The sequence below is a fragment of the Pristiophorus japonicus genome, chromosome 12 (genome assembly GCF_044704955.1).
Source record: "Pristiophorus japonicus isolate sPriJap1 chromosome 12, sPriJap1.hap1, whole genome shotgun sequence".
NCBI lineage: Eukaryota > Metazoa > Chordata > Chondrichthyes > Pristiophoridae > Pristiophorus > Pristiophorus japonicus.
In genome coordinates this window covers 192,236,763-192,247,028 of record NC_091988.1, presented here as the reverse complement: position 1 = coordinate 192,247,028, position 10,266 = coordinate 192,236,763, and the positions used below count along the sequence as shown (strand labels likewise).

At 45.1% G+C, this 10,266-nt stretch overlaps 1 pseudogene; it reads left to right on the top strand.

Annotated features, from left to right (window-relative positions):
• The first annotated feature begins 902 nt into the window (after positions 1-902).
• LOC139277740 (U2 spliceosomal RNA) lies at positions 903-1,135 on the top strand (annotated as a pseudogene).
• The last annotated feature ends 9,131 nt before the right edge of the window (positions 1,136-10,266 follow it).

Here is a 10,266-nt window from a genome sequence, read left to right as displayed (position 1 = left end):
AACATTCCTCTGCTTAACATGCTTACACTAAATTGATCTGATTGCTCCCCTTTCCTTCACTGACTGATTCTGAATTGATCCCAAGCTCCTCTCTGATTGGACTTATGGCTGCCTGACAACATTATCCCCATTGGACACATCCATCCTTGACTGAATTCATCTCTACTTGATATAGTCGATCCCTGAAAGATCTGTAGTCGTTCCTTGCAAGCTGTACACGTGTACACCTGGCTGTGCTCCACTCTGCTGAAGCTTGCTCGTCCCCATGGCTGTCAAGAAGAAAAATATAGTGAGCACGTTTGGTGCCTTGTTTTCCAAATGTTACATTGAGCCAGAATTTGCTGGATTGCATTTTGCTGAAATTACGCCAAAAGTTACATCTGTTCTTACGCCGATCTTGCCGATGGCAACTTTAGCCGAACTTTCCTGAGACTCTTATTAGCATATTTCAGAGAATCCAGCTTGGCATTAAGCAAGACAGCATCAGTGTAAACAATTGGGGCCCAAGGAAAGCATGGAATATGGACCAACTTCCTTGTTTAAGTCCCTCCTTATCTTATTGATGTTATGAAAATTAATATTTAAGGCCATCAAACTATCGGGTACGGTAGTGTGGTTGGCAGTTTGAGAATTTGAATTTGTTAAAAACTAAATCGGGAAATATAAAGTTGGAAATAAAGAGCTGTTGGATTGTCGTTAAAACCCCAACTGGTTCACTATTGTTCTTTAGGGAAGGAAACCTGCCAGCCAAACCTATATGTGATGCCAGTCCTGCACCAACATGCTTGACCCTGAAGTGGTCTAGCAAGCCACTCAGTTGTATCATAACACTACCAGCAGTTCAATCAGAAGGCCCACCATCACCTTCTCAGGGCAACTCGGAATGGGCAATAAATGCAGGCCTTGCTTCTCGGCCTTTTGGCTAAGATCATGCGTAACTGACCTGACCAGCCACCATGACCTCCGGGTGGTTTCTCCCTGGTCAGGAAGGTATATGCTTGCTTTTTTGGAAACAGGAGGTGGGTGGGGTGGCTTGACCCATCCACCTCCACGGAGGTGTGTGGGGTGGCTTGACCCATCCACCTCCATGGCACGAACCTGGTATTGCAGTACTTCCAGGAACGGTGCAGTGGCTCTAGGCCTTTTGGCTAAGAGCATTGGCGCAGAGTGATCCTTGGCATGTGCAAGGTGACCTCTGGCGTTTGTGATTTGACAAAGAATTGGAACGATTGGCTACGAATTTATAAAAAAAATAAAAAAAATAAAATAAAAAAATAAATGCAGGCCTTGCCAGTGCCAGTGACATCCACATCTCGAGAATAAATATATTAAAAAAAAACACCATTTATGCACAGCATGTTTAAGATACTGAATAGTGGAAGCTTTTCTCTTAATGTAACAGATTCTGATGCCGTAAATAAGCAGAGCAGGTTTCAACAAGGAGAATTTTTTTTAAGAGACTCCAGAAATAGTGATTTCGGATCCTGCTGCACCTAAAATGTTGTGTGTAAATTTGGGTTCTTTTAAAATGGGCATGAATGCAGCGGAACCTCGCGTTCTCTGTCGAGCTGTCTCATGAGCCAAGTGGGGTTTCAGCAGACGTAACTTGGGAGGGGCGCAAATGCTGGAGCAAGTTCGTGTGTGGCGCTGTTTCGGCCTAATCTGGTGTGACTCGGTTGCATGTGAATTTCCTGAGAAAAGAGTGCTGCGACTCCGCTCTTACGTCGCCGCTGCACCGTAGCTTTCCAGGAAATTCCAGACCATTGTGCTATCCAGGGTGGTTTAAAGGGCAGTGCGGCTCAGAAAGCTTTGGCATTACCCAACTGTTTGTCGTTCAGATGGCGCTGAAGAAACGAGCAGTCCGCCGTCACGCAAAATGACAAGTGAAGTCATAATGAAAGTGTTTTGCAACAAACAGAGGGACAGTTGGAGAGGGACAAGTTCGGCCCCTTCTGCCTTTCTGCATTCTTGGCCTTAAATTGATATTGGCACACCCTTCTTATGTTGATCCGCACTTAAACCACAGAGACAGGGGGCAGAGGGCCTCCACTTTGTGTAAGTCACACATGCTGTGAAGATGGAGGGGCCTTTAAAAATAACCTCAGGTTTTGGCAACCACCTTTTCCCTCGGGTGTAATTTGAAGCAATTTTTTAAGGATATCATTCTTGCTCATATTATATAGAAAACATGTCATTTGTGTTACATGAGGCAAAACAAATGTGATGTTCCAGGGACTGCTGCTATAGATCCTGTGCCATTAGCAACTCTAATGAATTACTGCTAAAAGCTAAAATGTAATAATAATCAATTAGTCTAATGTCTAATTTTACCCGTGATTTTGCAGACTGTGTTATGAAGCGTACTGTTAAAAAGTATGGCACTGTATAAATTGTGGAAAATCGGTTGTATAATCTTTACCCTGCCCAGATTAACCTCTAAATCACCATATTTGACAAAGATCCTGCATTTATGTCACATTTCTCAATAACTTTCCGAAGTATTTCGTACAGTCAGTTGTTTTGGAATGTGATGGCTGTTGTTATGTCGGTAAATAGTGGGATGAATGACCAGTTAATCCATTTTGGGTAAGGGAGAAATGTTGGCTAGTGTAATTTATTTGCTTCATGGGTTCTTTACTTAAGAATTCATAGCAACACATTGCTATTAAGAACTAGTTGGTTTATCAACAAAAGTTTAACAATCACACTACATATTACCAGTTCATCCACTAGGCTTGCAACTGCATACCTCAACTGACTGGGGTTTTATTGAGTCTTGTGAACAGCACGTGATTGGCTAAGCCACTCACAATGCAACAGCTCTACAGCTGTTTTGTTGTAATACTTTAATCAAGTGCCCCCTGATTAAAGGGGGGGGGGGGTGGGGGCACACTCCAAAAACTTTTCAAGTGCTCCCTTGTTTTTTTGCAGGGGGGTTTTGAGGGCACCAAAACACAAATTATACAAGTGCCCCTGGCTAAAAGAGGGGGGGGGTACTAAAACCAGCAAATTAAACAAATCAACAGCTCTACAACTATTTTGTTGTATAACAGTAATCAAGTGCCCCCTGATTAAAAGGGGGGCCACACTCCAAAAACTTTTCAAGTGCCCTCTTGTTTTTCTTTTGAGAGCACTAAAACACTAATTATACAAGTGCCCCCTGGTTAAAAGGGGAGGGGGGCACTACAACAGCTCTACAACTATTTTGTTGTAATCAGAAAATCAAGTGCCCCCTGATTAAAGGGGGAGGCACACTCCAAAACACTTTTCAAGTGTGCCCTTGTTTTTTTGTTTGTTTTTTTGGGGGGGCGGGGTTTGAGGGCACTAAAACACAAATTATACAAGTGCCCCCTAGCTAAAAGGGGGGGGGGCACTAAAACCAGAAAATTAAACAAATCAACAGCTCTACAACTCTTTTGTTGCAAAACAGTAAATCGTGTCCCCGCAACAGCTCTACATATCTGTGAGCATGCTCACAGGTGCATACATTACGGCTGGAATTCTGGAAGAATAGCCTCCTCTTTTTAATGTGCTGGGATGCTGGATATACACTGGAACACTTAGATGGGGCCTCAGTTTAACTTCTCATCTGAAGGACAACATTTCTGATAATGCAGTCCTCTGAGTACTGCGGGAGAACATCAGCCCAGATCATGTTCTAAAGTCCTACATTGGACCATGCAACCACAACCATCTGACCTAGAGGCAAGACTGCCATCAACTAAGCCAAATTACTAACATTGCAAATGCCGGATTCGGATGTCAAAACAAATTCAAATATGATTTCACGTTAAATTTACATCTCATCAAGTTCATAGAATCACAGAAATTTACAGCACAGAAGGAGGCCATTCAGCCCATCGTGTCCATGCTGGCCGACAAAGCATTATCCAGCCTAATTCCATTTTCCAGCTCTTGATCCATACCCTTGTAGGTGACAGCACTTCAAGTGCATATCAAAGTACTTTTTAAATGCTATGAGGGTTTCTGCCTCTACCACCCTTTCACGCAAAGAGTTCCAGACCCCCACCATCCTCTGGGTGAAAACATTTCTCCTCAAATCCCCTCTAAACCTCCTGCCACCTACTTTAAATCTCTGCACCCTGCGTATTGACCCCTCTGCTCAGTGAAATAGGTCCTTCCTATCCATTCTATCCAGGCCCCTCATAATTTTATACACCTCAATTAGGTCTCCCGTCAGCCTCCTCTGTTCCAAAGAAAACAAACCCAGCCTATCCAATTGTTCCTCATAGTTAAAATTCTCTAGTCCAGGCAACAACAAGTTAAGCTTCACCTCAAAAATATTCTGGTCCTGAAATTCCACAGGGGTTTTCCTGGTCCGGCACCATAACTCTATTTACACTGTATACCAGGGGATTATGCTGATCTCCCACTCGCGAGAGATCAGGAAGACCAGGACCCAGTGAAATTTCAAGGCACCTATGTTTGAGACTTTTATAAATACAAAACTTTTTGGAACTACTTTCAGTGGATAACAAAATGTTTCTGGAACAATGGTCGGGAACATGCGGTCCCGATGACGGAGAATTGGTAGCGCTGACCATCATTTCACCTTTGAAACTGACCACAACTTCGGGATTTAAAAAAAATTTGTTCCAGGATGTGGGCATTGCTGGCGAGGCCAGCATTTATTGCCCATCCCTAATTGGCCTTGAGAAGGTGGTTGTGAGCTGTCTTCTTGAACCGCTGCAGTCCGTCTGGTGAAGGTATTCCCATAGTGCCGTTAGGGAGGGAGTTCTAGGATTTTGACCCAGCGACGATGAAGGAACGGCCTATATATTTCCAAGTCAGAATGGTGTGTGACTTGGAGGGGAACGTGGAGGTGGTGGTGCTCCCATGCGTCTGCTGCCCTTGTCCTTCCAGGCGGTAGAGGTGGCGGGTTTGGGAGGTGCTGCCAAAGAAGCCTTGGCGAGTTACTGCAGTACATCTTGTAGATGCAGCCACGGTGCACCAGTGATGCAGGGAGTGAATGTTTAAGGTGGTGGACGGGATGCCAATCAAGTGGGCTGCTTTGTCCTGGATGGTATCCAGCTTCTTGAGTGTTGTTGGGGCTGCACTCATCCAGGCAAGTGGACAGTATTCCTGACTTGTGCCTTGTAGATGGTGGAAAGGTCTTGGGGAGTCAGGAGGGTGAGACACTCGCCGCAGAATGCCCAGCCTCTGACCTGCTCTTGTTGCCACAGTATTTATGTGGCTGGTCCTGTTCAGTTTCTGGTCAATGGTGACCGCCCAGGATGTTGATGGTGGGGGATTCGGCGATGGTAATGCCTTTGAATATCAAGGGGAGGTGGTTAGATTCTCGCTTGTTGGAAATGGTCATTGCCTGACACTTGTGTGGCGTGAATCTTACTTGCCACTTATCAGCCCAAGCCTGAATATAGCACATGCGTAGCCTGATGTGGAAATACTGAAGTTGCAGTCTGTCATTCACTGCCCATCCACGTGTTGCGCTGTGGAACCCACCATCCCTCTCCACCAGAGCTGGAAATCAGCATAATCACTGATCTGACAAAAGCCTCGGAACAAATATCGCTGTTAGAAATCTCATAAAAAGTTAAGCCCATCCAAATGAGGTGTAATTGGGTTTTTAATGCCGATGAGTAATAACTGCTGACAAACAACTGTTCAGGCCCCGAAAAAATAACTTTATGTTGGTGGAATATCAAATTTCTTCATTAAGTTAAAAATTATTAGACGTTAAAATTAATTCAGAAAAAAAAAATATTTTGAAGAGTTTGTTTGTGTTATTGCAGCTTCTACCTTAACCCAAGGTGTATGTCCCAGTTTTTATTTCGCTCTCCCTAAAAATGTTTTTTAAAGTGATTGATTTTAGTGCTTTCTTTCCTGTTTCTCTGAATGTGAGAATTGTGTCTTGTGATCGGCTGCTTGGACAGTTTGTCGACTTCACAGCAGCTCGCACGATGGGATTCCCACTACACTATGTTGATTTCAACTGCACGTCGGCAAAGCCGGACTTCTCGCCTCAGAGATCACGAGATTTTTGTGGGAAGCTTACTTCGAAGCCAGCGGCGGGCACCTTTGCTTTGCCGCTGAGCGCAAATTCTGGGCTAATGTTGCACAAAAAAGACATCCTCCACTGTCAAAAGCCATTAAATCCCAAATTGAGAGAGACAGAGTGGCATGAGCCTTGAGATCCCTGATCCTTGAGCTTGGAACTCAATTTTTGAAGCTTCGAGTTCTCTTGGGATTTGTTCATGGCTCCATCAGTTTTATATGTGGATGGCTTACGTGGCTACCTCTCATAGTATTCATTAATATGCCTACACTGAACCAGGCGAAGGGCTCAAGTGCCAAGTTTAAAGTAGACAAGTTCTCAAATCCACTCTGTCTCCATTTGGATCGATTCTGAAACAACTTCACAAACAACTAATGAGTTAGTCTCTTCTAGGATGCTGAAAAATTCTACGCCACCAGGCTCTAGCTAGGAACAGGAGTAGGCCATTCAGCCCCTTTAGCCTGTTCTGCCATTCAGTTAGATCATGGGTGATCATGTATCGCAGCACCATTTACTTGCCTTTACTCCATGTCCCTTGATACCCTTATCGAACACAAATCTAGCAGTCCCAGTCTTGAAAGCTTCAAATGACCCAGCATCCACAGCCCTTTTGGGGAAGGCAGTCTCAGATTTCGACTACCCTTCGTGCGGAGGCTAAGGATGAATCCACGATTTGAACCACTAAAATGGCTGTCCGTCTCCAAGGTGATAGCTAACTAAACTGTTGGCTCCACTCCAGCTTTGTGCTTCACCTTTGAAAAAGAAAACCTGAATTTGGCTGAGAATAAACACGGCCAAATTTGATTTTGCCTCTGTCTCCTGAATGGAAAAAACTTGCGTGGATCCAGGAATCCAGGGCTGGAGTTGGGAATATTTCTGGGGATGCCACTTGCCTACCACTGGACTGGCAGTCTAGTTTTCCAGTGCGCTGTCTGAAAATTGCTATGAGATAAACTTTTCAAAGTGAAAGGCTATTTTTTTTTTCCCATTCACTACATGTCTCATGATATGAAGCATCAATTGGTGAGATACATAAGGTTTTTAATACATTTTCATCCGCAGCAGAGGGAACTCGAGTTATGATCCCACCTCTGTCCTGCCCCCTTGGTATGTCTTACGTTCAGCTAAAGGTGGCAGTGCTATTCGCCTCGACCTTGGGAGTTATTTTTCTCCTTCCTTTTCTCTTTCTTTATGAAGAAAATGTTATTGAGATTGGAACATAAGACGGACCAGAAGAATGGGAGTAGCGCAGTTCAAAGCAATTCCACGAGCAGCAGGTTATATACAATGGACGGCAGCACAGTACAGTAATATTAAGTATAATTAGAGTGGTGGCACTAGTTGCAGACGCTGTATGCTTTTGTTTGCCTATTCATCATGTGGGACTAATAAAGGCTTCAAATAACTCCATGTCTGTGTGGGTGCGTGTGGTGGAGGCTTGACTTCTTTGCGTTCAGCATTGAACATAAGCTCAAACACTGGGCTGACTCATTTAGGTTTGCATTACAGTCTATCACGGATTGCGAGACCACCCTCTCCCACTGCAGGGTGCACTGGAATCTTTCCATTTTCTTGTATTGTCATGCTCGGGTAGCGTTAGGTGCGTTGGGACAGCCTCAACCTTTTCTTCAGATGGCCCCTGTATAACCTCGTGTCATCAAATAAGGAGAGCAGCTCGCCGCCCGGAATGGGTAGGAGTTGCCACTCGCACACTGTTCCCAGCGGTATATTTGCTTCTTGAAATGATTCAGTTAATATATAAAAGGGGCAGTGCCATCTGTTAAAATCTCCTGTTAAACGTCTCACTGGAGGACGGGGGGGGGGTTACGCAGTGAAACAAATAATAGTATGACAGGGACAATTTTATCTATTGCGCCAAATCTGTTATTTCGTGCAAGAGAAAGTGTTGTTACAGCTCGCATTGCAGTCTATATTATCTGGGTCTGCCACAACCAATGCAGCATAGCTTGGGCTGAGCTTTTAAAGAGGGTGGATCATAGGCGTCTCGGGAGCTAAGCCTGTTTAAAATTTGCCATTTGTAGCGACAAGGGCATTTTCAATTATTTTTTTTAATGTTTAATCCTTTTATGTAACTACAGTGTAATTTTATATGTGTTTTATTCTTGGAGCACCACAGATGTAATATCATTATTGAACGCACATTGCAACCCTTAAATATGGGCTAATTCCGTCCTGAAGGCATTTTGTTCAAAGCCACATTGGCGGTTGTGCTTGTCAAAAGAGCTAACAGGAGTCTGATACATTGCACATCACTCTGAATGAAGAATAGGTTAAAAGTCTTAACAACCCCTACTCTATTCAAGGAGGTAAGACAGATTCTCTAAACATGTCTGTCATCCATATTAGATCAAGAGCAGAATGGAGTGGATAATGATTTTGTGTTTTATTTTCCAAATAAACACATAAAGTAAAAGAAAAAGTGACTGATTTTGATCAGCATGTTCCAGAAAAAGCAAACTCCTCACTTTGGGCTCGGCTGTAAGGTTTGCCAAGCTTCCAGTTAACAGCTATCAACAATCCTGATCTCCCCGGCTTCCTTTCTCAAAGGCTTCATCTTTTGCACAAATGTTCATGTGGTTTTGAGAATTTATTATTCGGAGATAAAGACAGCCACACCAGAGGCAAGTGCCGTGCACCCTTTTTTTTGTTGTTGTTGCAGGTTTATAGTTACAAACATAACACCAGCTGCACACCAGCACAGCATGGTGTAGGTTTTTAGTTTTACTTTATCATCCTCCACATGGTGAGCTCCTAATTTTAATTGGGCCATCTGGAAGAATAGGCTGAACCCTTCAAACTCTGTGATTTTTTTTCCCCCCCCATGAAGTTGGGAGGGGCAAGGGAACGGTGGGTGGAGGGAGAGAGAGGTGTCAAATGCTACAGCTCGATCATGCTGAAACCAGTGGAGTGCCCTGCAAAAAAGTTTGGGTTCGTTTGTATTACGGAGGAGGTTCACTTTGCATTGTCGACTCCACCCGATTCGCACTGTGGCGTGGATTCCCCAGCTGTGCATCAGCATCATAGGCGGTCCCTCAAGTCGAGGATGACTTGCTTCCATGCCAAAAAGTTCACAGGTGTTTCAATGAAGGACCTAATATTCCAGGTCCCGAACTACATCTTGGAGGGTGGAAGATGCCTGTGCGTGGATTTTTTTAATGTGTGGTGGCCGTTACACACCAGCCACCACACGGGCTTGACAGAGCTAGGTCTTGGTCCAGTTGCAAGGATTAACCAAGACTACTGGAGACCAGCTCTGCTGCACGGACCGAGTGCGCACACACATCGCAGTGTGGGCTGGCCCGTGCTGCCTGTCATGTATTCAACTGTCATTGTAACCCACGTATAAGCTGACCTAAGTTGTACACCTTGAGAACACTGACCACAGGGGGCGAACTTGTGGGAGACGCTCCTAACCTGGACTTTCCGATATAAAAGGGGAAGCTCCACCCACTGTCTGTCTCTTGAGGTCTTGGTAATAAAGGTAACTGGTCACAGAGTGACCTTCTCTCAAGTATGGGCCTCGTGTGCATTTATACTGTACAGTGAGGACATATTACTGCCCCTGGGCCCTCGCCTCTTCTGGGCCCCGCTCACCTCGTCTTGTGCATGTGCAGTTGTTTCCACTTGTGGTTTGTGGCTTAATTGCTGGCTGCTTTTTCTTCCCCCATGACTGGGGATGGTCTGGACAGGACAGGAGTAGAAGGAAAATGCATCGATGAACGATGGCCTAGGTGGGGGAGGGAGGTGCGGGGGGGCGCGGAGGGCCGGGCAGCTCCGTCTGTGAGCAGCTACAAATGACGGCAGACCCAGCTCCGAGTGGCAATGCTGAAGCTGCCGCTAAAGGTGTTGCCTCGGCTGAAGGCACGAGCAGCGGCTCCATTAATTTACAAAGCTGCATCCAAATCGGCCTGCCTTTGGCGGAAGGGTGTTAAACCGAATTGGTCTTCAAACGGGATCTTTTAATAATGGCAGATGGAACATTCCGAACCCCTGCAGTGCTGGCGTGACCAAGCACATGGCAAGGGGCTTATTGGAAAATCGTAGGTGTCAAGGGGCAGAACATTGCATGCAAAGCTCCTGCAATTCTCCACTATGACTGAGGTCTCTTTCATACCCTCCCACCCCTTCACCTTACTATTCAGTGGCTCAACCTCTTGCACTGGAATCCCCTTCCTAAAACCTTCTGCCTCTCCACCTCCCTCTCCTCC